The following is a 12,739-nucleotide window of genomic DNA, read 5'->3' on the forward strand; positions in this document are numbered from 1 at the left end:
CCCGGGATTTCCCGAACCGTGACGCAAACCGTTTGAACAGTTCGAGTCGGGTTCAAACACAGCCCAATGGCACATTCTCTCGTCTCATGAAAACACTGTCAAAGAATGTACAAAAAAAATGGCTCTCAGCACTATGGGAGTTAACATCTGAGGTCATCAGTCCCCTAGACTTACAACTACTTAAACCTAACTAACCTAAGGACATCACACCCACCCATGCCCGAAGCAGGATTCGAACCTGCGACCGTAGCGGTTCCGGACTGAAGCGCCTAAAACCCCTCTGCCACAGCAGCCGGCAAAGAATGTACAAATCAATACAAAGACAGTTGTCATGTGTAAGTTGATACTCATGCAATGTGTATCTCTGGTATTAAAAATAACGGAAAATGTATATTTCTACACTTTTTTGTGTTAAAAAGGGTAACAAATACAGCTATTACGCAAATTAATAGTTTTTAAAACCAATAAACGTCAGTACTCGGATTTTATTAGTAGATTGTTCGAAGTTCTGCATATGCATACAAATATTTAAGTATAGAAAATATTTAAGGATAGAAACCTAAATTCTATTCGTTAATTGCAAGTATCAAATGCGGTTTTGAGGGAGTTATTTTCTTATTCGCAGAAATTATCAGTCATTACTCCAAACTTCGCCCCCGGTGCGCCTAGCGCGTCACGCAAATGGGAGGTGCTCAATTTTCCGCCGCGGTACGAAAGCCTGTGTAGGGTCATTAATAGCTAGGCACAGTAGGAGAAGTTACCGCCGTTACGGATGGCCATCCAGCGCGGCCTATAAACCACGCGGTGACGCTCACTATTTCACGGTGACGTCAGCGGCCACTGCGTGCGTCGCCACAGCCGCAGACGCGAGGGGACAGACAAATGAGTGTGCAGAGAAGGAGCTATGGGCCTCGCCTACTGCCCCTATGTATTTCAGCAAGCACATACTCAACGCGCACGCACGCCGCTATTGTCGCCGCAGCGGCAGCCGTAATTATCAGTTCTATATGTAAATCAGCGCGGCGAAAAATATTTCCGGACTGTACGGGTGGTATAACGCTCGCAAAACGATCGCCCCTTTTGTGTGACAACTTGCTGCATTATGTAGCGGAGCAATTATTGTTCAATGAACGCGGAAACGGGTGGTGAACAATACAAAAAAGGGGAAAATAAAAAATGAGGCTCGCGCGAGCGCGAATAGATTTATGTGCGCGCGCTGCCGCGGTCGGGCTGGGATTGTGATGGTAATGGATCTAGTTCGGAATCCGCTGCGCGGTCGGATCAGGAAACAGCCGAGGCGCACTTGCAAAGGGATTACGCCAGCGCTGGCTGACGAAAAAGTGCCGTGTCTTGTTTTCTCCTGCTCCACATTCACTCAATCCAATCCGCATCCCTATCTCCACTCCAGCCTGTTACTGAGTTGGGTTCACAAACGTGCTGCAAAGCGTGAAGATCTTGTACTGTCATACATTAAGTTTCGCAAATTTTTAACGATATCTTCAGTTGTTTACAGCCGTGCAGCTTCTTTCATTTGCTGTATAACCGGCTATCGCATAACTAAATCCAGATATACGTCATGTAACATAATCATCATCCATTTGCAGGATGTAAGCATCTTCCAGACTTCTCCATACATTACGACCTTCAGCTCTACCCCTGCACATCCGTCCTGTTTGTTTCCTTGTGTCGTAATTAGGCCATCATTACGTCTCCTAACGTGCTGTTTTAGTTTCGTAACACCCACTTTCACGCCATCAACTCATGTCCTTCCTCTTACCCATCTGTGTGCTTTTCTCTCCCTTATTGTATTTATATCATCTTCCTTTTTCTTTTCCCAGTACGGCTGAAGGTTCTTTTGTTTACTCTGCGTACCCGAAGCACCTTCCTCGGCCCGATTGTGTCATGTCCCTCTTCCTGAAGTACAAGAGTGATGTTAACGGCGCGCAATACTATCCAGTTCGCTCCCGTAGCCGAGAAAGGCAAGTAAGTACGAACTGGGCAGAAGTGCTGGATACACTGCTTGACAGTTGTTAAGGAACAGATACCAATCGCTAGGAAGCAACCGACAATTACGACGGAAAACCCGACCAATGACTGGAAAAGGAAATGCAGAGGGGACGTGTTAACTACAGCGAAGCCTATGCACGAGCGCTCTGTATGTGTTCGACAGCTCATGCAATACGGTGTCTGTTGTGGAACCGATTAGTGCCACATTTTGTGTGATACTGCAACATGTCTACGAGAGATCAATTGAATGTTTGCGATTTTGGACGAGCAGTTTGAAGGCACAAAGCTCGTCAAAGTGTTGCTACTGTGGCCACAGTAAAAGGTTGGTAGAGCACTTGCCCGCGAAAAGCATAGGTCCCGAGTTCGAGTCTCGGTCCGGCACATAGTTTTAATTTGTCAGGGAGTTTCATATTAGCGCGCACTCCACTGCAGAGTGAAAATGTCATTCTGGAAACATCCCCTAGAATGTGGCTAAGCCATGTCTCCGCAATATCCTTTCTTCCAGGAGCGCTAGTTCTGCAAGGTTCACAGAAGAGCTTCTGTGAAGTGTGGAAGGCAGGAGACTAGGTACTGGCAGAATTGAAGCTGTGAGGACGGGTCGTGAGTCGTGCTTGGGTAGCTCAGTTGGTAGAGGTGGAAATGATATGCGTTAGCATGCTGGTGGTCGTAGAAATACCACCATACCGCAAGAGCTTCGCTACGTAGCCCTAGTGGCAGGAAAAGGAACAAACATCTCACTCTTAGAAGAGTGACGAAGACCTTACAGCCCCGCTACCGGTACACTTGTCTCTGCTAGAACCATTACAGGGCGATTAAATCAGGCTGGCTTTTGCGCTCGGAAGCTTGTTAAATACAGTCCACTTCGTTTATTTAGGGAGCATGCAGGTTGAGGTCATCAACAGTGGTCTAGAGTCATGTTCTCTGATAAATCCCGCTTCATAGTGGTAACTGACTCTGGCCACCAATTATCGTGGAAATAGAGGGGAAGACGTTGCATACCACAGAACGTTCACGAACGTCGTCGGTACGGCCTAGGCGTTATGATGTGGTCAGACATTATGCACAATGGCCGAAAACCGCTGCATATTTTTGCGCGAGGTACCATTACAGTACAGTGGTATTGCAGGGAGATTGTTCTGGATCATGCCCGTCTGTTTAGGGGTACGGCAGATCTCGGCTTTCTGTTTATGGACAACGCAGGTCAGCTGATGCGTCGGACTCACTGGAAAGTGAAGATATTCAACGTATGGAATGGCCTTCGTATTGCCGGGACGTAAATCCTATAGAGCATGCTTAGTATGCTCATGATGACGCGTTCCTCAACGACCACACCCTCGCCGAGCCATGCAAGAACTGAAAACCGTCTTGAGATAGAGGTGGGACAATATCAACTAAGGACTCCTCAACAGTTTGGTAGCCAGCATAAATGAGAGGCACAAACTGTGCATTAGTGCCCGACGACGGCATATTCTTTACTGGATGGCCGATAGTGACCTTTATGTTGGAGTCTAACACATGTCAAACATGTACGTTATTTATGTCTGCTATCCTGCCTTCCCATGAGGTGAAATCTGTTCCATAGAAATATACCACTCCACATTTATTACGTGCGTACTGTGTTTCATGTCTTCCGTCGTTGCTTATTCGCATCCAACAATGTCCCTTTTCCTTAGCAACTGTCAAGCACCAAAAGACGCCCGTACGCAATATCTTCGTTCACGGCAGTCAGTACCACCGAGAATGTTTCGTACCTCATGCTGTAAGACACGGCATAGAGGTTCGAAATTCAACCCGAGACTCTAGTGAATTACGCTGTGATTATAAATAATACATAGCCAGAATTCCAGCCCATTCCGCATTTATAGTAAGCGTGAGGTAATTATCTCAGCTGCCGAGCTGGATATTTACGCTACATATATCGGAAATATTTGAAAAAATACATCGTACAAAGCAAATTATAGAACAACAAAAGGTGCACGCAGAAATGGCATATCGCATGTTAATTTTCCGCATTTGCGAGTACCACAGCACACCTCTCTGCGTACACAGTTGTATCTCTGGTTATGACAACAGTAAAACTAAAATGTTCTTCACAGTTCATACCGCTGACGAGTATAGCTGCTCGCAACGCCGAGTAACTGCAGTTTCGTACATGACCTTTCAGACAATTGGTAATGGCCTGCGGACCGCTGTTTTTAGACTTGTTTTGTCTTATTCGCTCCTAGTGTTACGCCTCTGCTCTCTTTCACCGGCGTGTGTGTGTGTGTGCGCGTGTGTGTGTGTGCGTGCGTGCGCGTGTGTGTGTCAGAAAGCGCAGCCTTTGCATATGCAAAGAGATGTCCGGAATGGATGGAGAGCTAACGTGATTGCACGGGACGGCGGCCGTAAGCTCGTTGATCACCGTAATTAGCAGTTAATGGGCAATTCGGCAGAGTCACCGGCCGGCGGACTTTGTGTGTGCTCGCGCCATGGCGACTGAAAATAGCCGCCCGAGGGCAACGCATGTCGAGCGGGCCCAACATTTCTCACATTCTGCGTTGTTAGTGCTTTAGTTACGGGTAGCGGCGGATTTTGCAAACATGTGCGTTTCGCTTGGAGAAGACTCCACATAAACCTTGAATGGCAAAGTTAAGAAATAGTAACGAAGAAATAAAGAGACGCAGACAAAACACTAACGAGAGCGTTTTTTTTAAAGTTGTTCCATCTGAAAAATCTAATAACTTTATAATTTTGTGGCTACACATTCTCATTCAGTTTTCCTCTGAAAACGTCATTTTAATTCTCTCATTAAAAATGCAAGCTGATTAGAAATTTGATAACAAATGAATTCTATTCTATTGTGTAAAGTCGGAGGATGGTAATATCCGTGGCTTGGAGGAAGCAACTATCCCAGTTCTGGTTCCGTCTTAATCAAGAATGCGATGGAAACTTTGTTTTACAGGATTTCAGAATGCGATTACGGCATACTATGTTGTTTTATTCATCCACCAGCCCAAATCAAATGGTTTAAATGGCTCTGAGCACTATGGGACTTAACATTTTAGGTCATCAGTCCCCTAGAACTTAGAACTTCTTAAACCTAACTAACCTAAGGACATCACACACATCCATGCCCGAGGCAGGATTCGAACCTGCGACCGTAGCGGTCGCGCGGTTCCAGACTGAAGCGCCTAGAACCGCTCGGCCACTAGCGGCCGGCCCAGCCCACGCAGTGAGAATTCCTGTTCATCATACAGTTTCTAAAACAAAATACAGGTTCATCTTCACTTTGTTGATCTGCTGTCCACCCTGCAGAGATGGTGTAGCCGTCTTACTACAACGGTTTTCTTTAGTAGCAAGCGTAGGCATAGCTCGCCGGTAACAAGGCCACAGATTGCGCACAGGTTGATTCAGTATTACCGATTTCACTCGTCACGTGGGGTGAATTATCATATCTGTGGATGTTTTAGCATTTAACATCAACGCCAGATAAAGTGAGTCACTAAAATTCGACTTACGACGTAGTATCTTGCTCTGGTGGAAGTACGTGAGAGGCTTAAAAGCACCGCTTCGAACCACAGTTAAGCATGAAGTGGTGTGAGTTGGACCTGTAATGTTTATTCTAAACCTATTGATCGGGTGTATGGTCAAAACACAACTAAGAAAGTTATAACATCTCATTTGAAACGTAAGTCATATCGACATGTGCAGGCCACATACTAGCATTACCAGTAATACTTCATAGGACATGCTGAAAGGTTCATTCACTCTATTCATTAAATTTTACAGATTTCCTTTCTTTTCAATTCCTCCAACACATCTATCAACGAATCTTTATCTAAATGTGAAATTTCTATCTTTGAGTGCGAGAGCACTTTTCTTTCGCGAGCTATGAATGTGAGTTCTTAATGGTATCTGGTGTTGGTGACTCATGCATGCGTGCAGAGTGTAGAATTGTGTGTATTTTTGATAATGAGAGAAAATAGTGGTAATGAGAGAGAAGAGGCACCGTGAAACTTCTGCAGGGAAATTCCGTGCTCGCCTTGAATACGAGGATTGCCGACTCACGATCAAATGTCAAACACCCTCACACCGCAGAACATCTGAAGGAGACCTAAGACCTAGCTCAAGAGATTTGCACAGAGGTTAGTTATTAGGAAATGGATACTATCGTCGACGTTTCCCCTGACCGTTGATTATTAATAAGGATCATTCTTACCAACAATCCCGTTAGATTGTCGAAGTTAAGCGCTGTCGGGCGTGTGGAAAACTTAAGGCGCCAGCATTCGACGAGCTGACATGCGATGGGATGCTACTTTTTGTTAAAATAAAACACACGTAGGCAACGAAACTTGAAGGTCAGTCTCGGCGAGTAGCTTTATAAATTAAAGACTGTCTGAAATAATGACAGTCAGTAAATCACACACCACCAGTCGCATAGGTCAATAGTAACAGGGAATTCTTGCCGTTTATCATGATGAAGAATTTTCTATTGTATATTATAAATATTATAAAAAGGAGGAAGGAGAGTTGCTACTCACGTATATAGCGGAGATGCTGAATCGCAGGTAGGCACAACGAAAATACTGTCACAAAGAAGCTTTCGGCCATCAATGCTTCGTCAAAAATAAGGCAACACACACACACACACACACACACACACACACACACACACACATATATACACATACTCAAGTATACGGAACTCATACACACATGACTGCAGTCTCTGGCAAATGAAGCCATGCCAGCAAGACCTTCGTCAAAAATAGACCACACACACACACACACACACACACACACACACACGAAAATGCAACTCAGACACACAAGACTGCGATCCTGGCGGTGTGGCTTCAGTTGCCAGAGACTGCAGTCATGTGTGTATGAGTTCCGTCTGCTTGTGTGTGTGTGTGTGTGTGTGTGTGTCTGTTTTCCGTTTTTGACGAAGGCCTTGATGGCCGAAAGCTTATTTGTGACAGTATTCCATAATATTTATATATATTCATTAGAAAATTCTTCATCATGATAAAAGGCAAGAATTTCCTGTTACTATTGGTCTATGCGACAGTTGTTTATGAATAACAAAAAAAAAAAAATGGCTCTGAGCACTATGGGACTTAACATCTATGGTCATCAGTCCCCTAGAACTTAGAACTACTTAAACCTAACTAACCTAAGGACATCACACAACACCCAGCCATCACGAGGCAGAGAAAATCCCTGACCCCGCCGGGAATCGAACCCGGGAACCCGGGCGTGGGAAGCGAGAACGCTACCGCACGACCACGAGATGCGGGCTTATGAATAACAGAAACGTGTTTTATGTATGTTCGATGAAGTATTGAAGCGATGTTTGGGATATTTTTATTTTGCTTTTCTTACCATTTTGTTGGGAAATTGCGTTTCCTAGCGCTATATGTTAGAGTTGTATTGCTTTCTTTATTTTTACTACACTATCCTTCTGTTTCACGTTACAAATATTCAATTTTCGAATAAAACCTGAATTAAAAATTGAAAATTTCAATTTCGCTATAAATAGTGTTTAGTTCTAAGCAACAGACACGAGGATAACTAAGTAGAGCAAGAATGTGAGGTGGATTACCTGGCCATTTATATAGCCTCACCCCGTTTCTGGACTCTTCACCGTTTCCCGTTTTTAGGGGTACTTATTAAGATACTGACCGTATACGTAAAGATAGCGAACGTTATGTCGTAACGCCTAGCATGTATGCCAAATACTGAACCTAAACTGACCACACCTACTGTGAAAATTACCGTAGTCTACGCTCACTTTTAAGAGAGAACGGTAGCTAACAGCAATTTTACGACTGTGATTATTTCTGTGCCATGGAATGCGATGGAAAGACTGCCATAAGCGGAAATGGGTCCACTTTTATGCAAGTGACAATGGTGTTCATAAATTAATATACTTGAAGACAACAAGATGCTCCTGTTGCTGCCTTACTGCTGAAAGGGAATGGAGCTGAAACTTCCTGGCAGATTAAAACTGTGTGCCGGACAGAGACTCGAACTCGGGACCTTTGCCTTTCGCGGGCAAGTGCTCTAGCATCTGAGCTACCCAAGCACGACTCACGTCCCGTTCTCACAGCTTTACTTCTGCCAGTTAGTTGTGCTTGGGTAGCTCAGATGGTAGGGCAATTTCTGGCGAAAGGCAAAGGTCCCGAGTTGGAGTCTCCGTCCGGCACACAGTTTTAAGCTTCCAGGACATTTCATATCAGCGCACACTCCGCTTCAGAGCGAAAATCTCATTCTGGGGAATGGAGCTGTCAGCTGCTAAATATCTTACCACGGGGAGTAAAAACTATTTATGCTCTTCTTATTCCATTCGCAATCAACTGTGTTTAATGAGCTTTTCTCTTCTTTTTCTTCTGTTTTCGATCGATTTCGAACTTCTGATGCTTCGCCTTTAGGCATATCAGATCGTTAACGGATGTCGTATATGTGTGTGTTTGAGCATCATCTAATGTACACTACTGGCCATTAAAATTGCTACACCACGAAGATGACGTGCTGCAGATGCGACATTTAACCGACACGAAGAAGACGCTGTGATATGCAAATGATTAGCTTTTCAGAGCATTCACACAAGGTTGGCGCCGGTGGCGACACCTACAACGTGCTGATATGAGGAAAGTTTCCACCCGATTTCTCATACACAAATACCAGTTGACCGGCGTTGCCTGGTGAAACGTTGTTGTGATGCCTCGTGTAAGGAGGAGAAATGCGTACCATCAAGTTTCCGACTTTGGAAAAGGTTAGATTGTAGCCTATCGCGATTGCTGCTCCCGTTGGTCGAGATCCAATGACTGTTAGCAGAATATGGAATCGGTGGGTTCAGAAGGGTAATACGGAACGCCGTGCTGGATCACAACGGCCTCGTGTCACTAGAGGCAGTCGAGATGACAGGCATCTTAGCCGCATGGCTGTAACGGATCGTGCAAACAAGTCTCGATACCTGAGTCAACAGATGGGGACGTTTGCAAGACAACAACCATCTGCTTGAACAGTTCGACGACGTTTGCAGCAGCATCGACTATCAGCTCGGAGACCATGACTGCGGTTACCCTTGACGCTGCGTCACAGACAGGAGCGCCTGCGATGGTGTACTCAACTACGAACCTGGGTGCTCGAATGGTAGAACGTCATTTTTTCGGATGAATCCAGGTTCTGTTTATAGCATCATGATGGTCGCATCCTTGTTTGGCGACATCGCGGTGAACGCACATTGGAAGCAAGTATTCGTCATCGCCATACTGGCGTATCACCCGGCGTGGTGGTATGGGGTGTCATTGGTTACACGTCTCGGTCACCTCTTGTTCGCATTGACGGCGCTTTGAACAGTGGACGTGACATATCAGATGTGTTACGACCCGTGGCTCTACCCTACATTCGATCCCTGCGAAACCCTACATTTCAGCAGGATAATGCACGATCGCATGTTGCAGGTCCTGTACGGGCCTTTCTGGATACAGAAAATGTTCGACTGCTGCCCTGGCCAGCACATTCTCCAGATCTCTCACCAATTGAAAACGTCTGGTCAATGGTGTCCGAGCAACTGGCTCGTCACAATACGCCAGTCACTACTCTTGATCAACTGTGGTATCGTGTTGAAGCTGCATGGGCAGCTGTACCTGTTCACATCATCCAAGCTCTGTTTGACTCAATGCCCAGGTGTACGAAGGCCGTTATTACGGCCAGAGATGGTTGTTCTGGGTACTGATTTCTCAGGATCTATGCACCCAAATTGCGTGAAAATGTAATCACATGTCAGTTCTAGTATAATATATTTGTGCAATGAATGCCCGTTTATCATCTGCATTTCTTCTTGGTGTAGCAATTTTAATGGCCAGTAGTGTAGTTACAACGTGAGCTAAGGTTACATAAGCCTTACAAGTACAGGCGAAGCTTTGTAATGGACACGAATATAAGCACCGAATCGTTAATGCTGAAGTGATTTTTTTATTTTTATTTTTTTATTTTTTCGAGAACGCTTAATAGGCGAGCCTGGACACATCAAACATGGAAATAAGCGCCGTGTAGCGGCAGCAAAGCCTACAGGAGGTCCCCCGCCACCGGCCTACATCATTCAGGGCCGGCTGGCGGCTGGCCCTTGGGAAAGGGCGCGCGCCCATTGACGGCGTCGGGCGGCGCTTTTGTCCACAGAGGGCGCGCCGCGTGTGTGAAAGCCGGCCACTGCGTATATCACAGAGAATTACTTACTGCCAGCTTTTGTGCCAGCAAGCGAGCCGCTGGCTGCTAAAGAATTCTATCAGCAGCCGCACTCACGGCACGCCGCCTGTCCGCTGGAGGCCGCGTTCTCTGCTTCCTCCCGAGCTGGCGCCAGTACAAGGGGGAAGTACAGTAGCCGCCAGCGTCGTCACCACACAACAGGCGAAGCTGCATCACGTGTGTAACACCAGCTACTATAATACATTTTAGGCAACGCGGCTGTTTTTTTTTCCTGTCAGAAAAGTCGCAGTTCGTAGCAAATGAAGGAAAGTCATCGAGTAAAACAGAAGGGATATCTAGCACCTCCCAAGTAAGTATTGTAGGCCCTCTGCTGTTCTTAATTTATACACTGGGTGATCAAAAAGTCAGTACAAATTTGAAAACTGAATAAATGACGGAATAATGTAGATAGAGGGGTGCAAATTGACACACATGCTTGGAATAACATGGGGTTTTATTAGAACAAAAAAAAAAAAAAAAAAAAGTTCAAAAAATGTCCGACAGATGGCGCTTCATCTGTTCAGAATAGCAATAATTAGCATAACAAAGTAAGACAAAGCAAAGATGATGTTCTGTACAGGAAATGCTCAATATGTCCACCATCATTCCTCAACAATAGCTGTAGTCGAGGAATAATGTTGTGAACAGTACTGTAAATCATGTCCGCAGTTATGGCGAGGCATTGGCGTCGGATGTTGTCTTTCAGCATCCCTAGAGATCTTGGTCGATCACGATTCGACTTCAGGTAATAAAACCTCATGTCATTCCAAGCATGTGTGTCAATTTTTGCCTCTCTATCTACATTATTCCTTGGTTTATTATGTTTTCAAATTTATACTGACTTTTTGATCACCCGGTAAATGACTTTGAGCAGCCACCTTTGTTTGCAGACGATGCTGCCGTTTACCATCTATTCAAGTCATAAAAAGATCAAGAAAACTGCAAAATGACTTAGACGTGATGTTTGTTCGGTGCTACCCGACGGAGAGGGGGGCGGAGGGGGCAAGTGGACAGAGAGAGGAGGAGGAGGAGATGTTTACTATATACGTGACACTGGCGAAGCTGCGAGTAAGAAGCTAGTATATACAGCTGGCAACCTAGTATACACAGGGTGTTAGGCAAATGAGGACAGATATTGTGAAGTTGAATCTTCGTACTAATTACTACCCACCTTCCACACGGACCAGGTCGATATCTCACCACTGACTTCAAGTATGAGCCACACGCAGTTAACGTCAACAAGTGTATGGGCCTGAAGATGACGTTGTTACAACGTTGAAACTAGTTGCCAAAAGAAAATAAGACACCTTAAATACAGCTGGAGGAATTTCTTCATTTTTAATACAAAATTATTAAGACGCGATGTTTGTTCGGTGCTACCCTACGGGCATTATTGCAGTGCGTTCCTGGCGGTACCCCAGCGGACAGGCACGGCTGACCAGACAAAGACAGGGGTACGGTAGGGGGGGGGCGGGGGGGGGGGAGACGGACAGAGAGAGGAGGAGGAGGAGGAGATGTTTACTATATATGTGATATACGCGCACACAGGCGAAGCTGCGAGTAAGAAGCTAGTATATACACGGTATTAGGCAGGTGAGTACAGATACTGTGATCACTGGTACCTTATTATGTACTCACTACAGTGTGTTAGCTGTTTTCTCTCTGCGTTAACAGTCTTCCCGCACACACACATCACATATTTTACCACCTGATGCTCTCTGCACGGATATGAATGCACCAGTAAGTGGGCTACGCCTGTCAGTATATACTAACCGTTTTGTGTTCACGGGTCCACATTTCAATACAGGACCTGCTGCGCAAGAGAAAATAAAAGTTAATGGCTTCCTTTTGCCAGGAGTGCCTGAAATTACTAACCAACCTAAATAAAAACTAAAAACTAAACTCCCAAATAGGTCATGAAGGCCCAACGGTACCGACCAGTTGCCGTATCATCCTTAGTCCACAGGCATCACTGGATGCGGATATGTGTGCAGCACGCCGCTCTCCCAGCCGTATGTCAGTTTCCGAGACCGGAGCCGCTATTTCTCAATCAAGTAGCTCTTTAGTTTGCCTCACAAGGGCTGAGGGCACCCCGCTTGCCAACAGCGCTCGGCAGAGCGGATGGTCACCCATCCAAGTGCTAGCTCAGTCCGACAGCGCTTCACTTCGGTGATCTGACGGGAACCGGTGTTACCACTGCGGCAAGGCCGTTGGCAACCAACCTAGCTACCTACTCATAAAGCGTCGGTAAAGCGCATGCCAGACTGAGATTCATTGGAAGAATCCCAAGGAAATGCAATCAGAAAGCAAAGGAAGTAGGTTACAGTACACTTGTTCGCCCACTGCTTGAATATTGCTCACCAGTGTGGGATCCGTACCAGATAGGGTTGATAAAAGAGACAGGGAAGATCCAACGGAGAGCAGCACGCTTCGTTACAGGGTCATTTAGTAATCGCGAAAGCGTTACGGAGATGATAGATAAACTACAGTGGAAGACTCT

At 45.6% G+C, this 12,739-nt stretch overlaps 1 protein-coding gene and 1 pseudogene across 1 annotated transcript in view; both read right to left on the minus strand.

Moving 5' to 3' along the window:
- The window catches only part of LOC124612738 (protein scabrous), a 203,978-nt gene that overhangs the window by 136,004 nt on the left and 55,235 nt on the right, over positions 1-12,739 (minus strand). The gene's annotated exons all lie outside the window — the stretch shown is intronic.
- LOC124560193 lies at positions 12,337-12,454 on the minus strand (annotated as a pseudogene).

The sequence above is a fragment of the Schistocerca americana genome, chromosome 1, assembly GCF_021461395.2.
Source record: "Schistocerca americana isolate TAMUIC-IGC-003095 chromosome 1, iqSchAmer2.1, whole genome shotgun sequence".
In the NCBI taxonomy this organism is placed as follows: domain Eukaryota; kingdom Metazoa; phylum Arthropoda; class Insecta; order Orthoptera; family Acrididae; genus Schistocerca; species Schistocerca americana.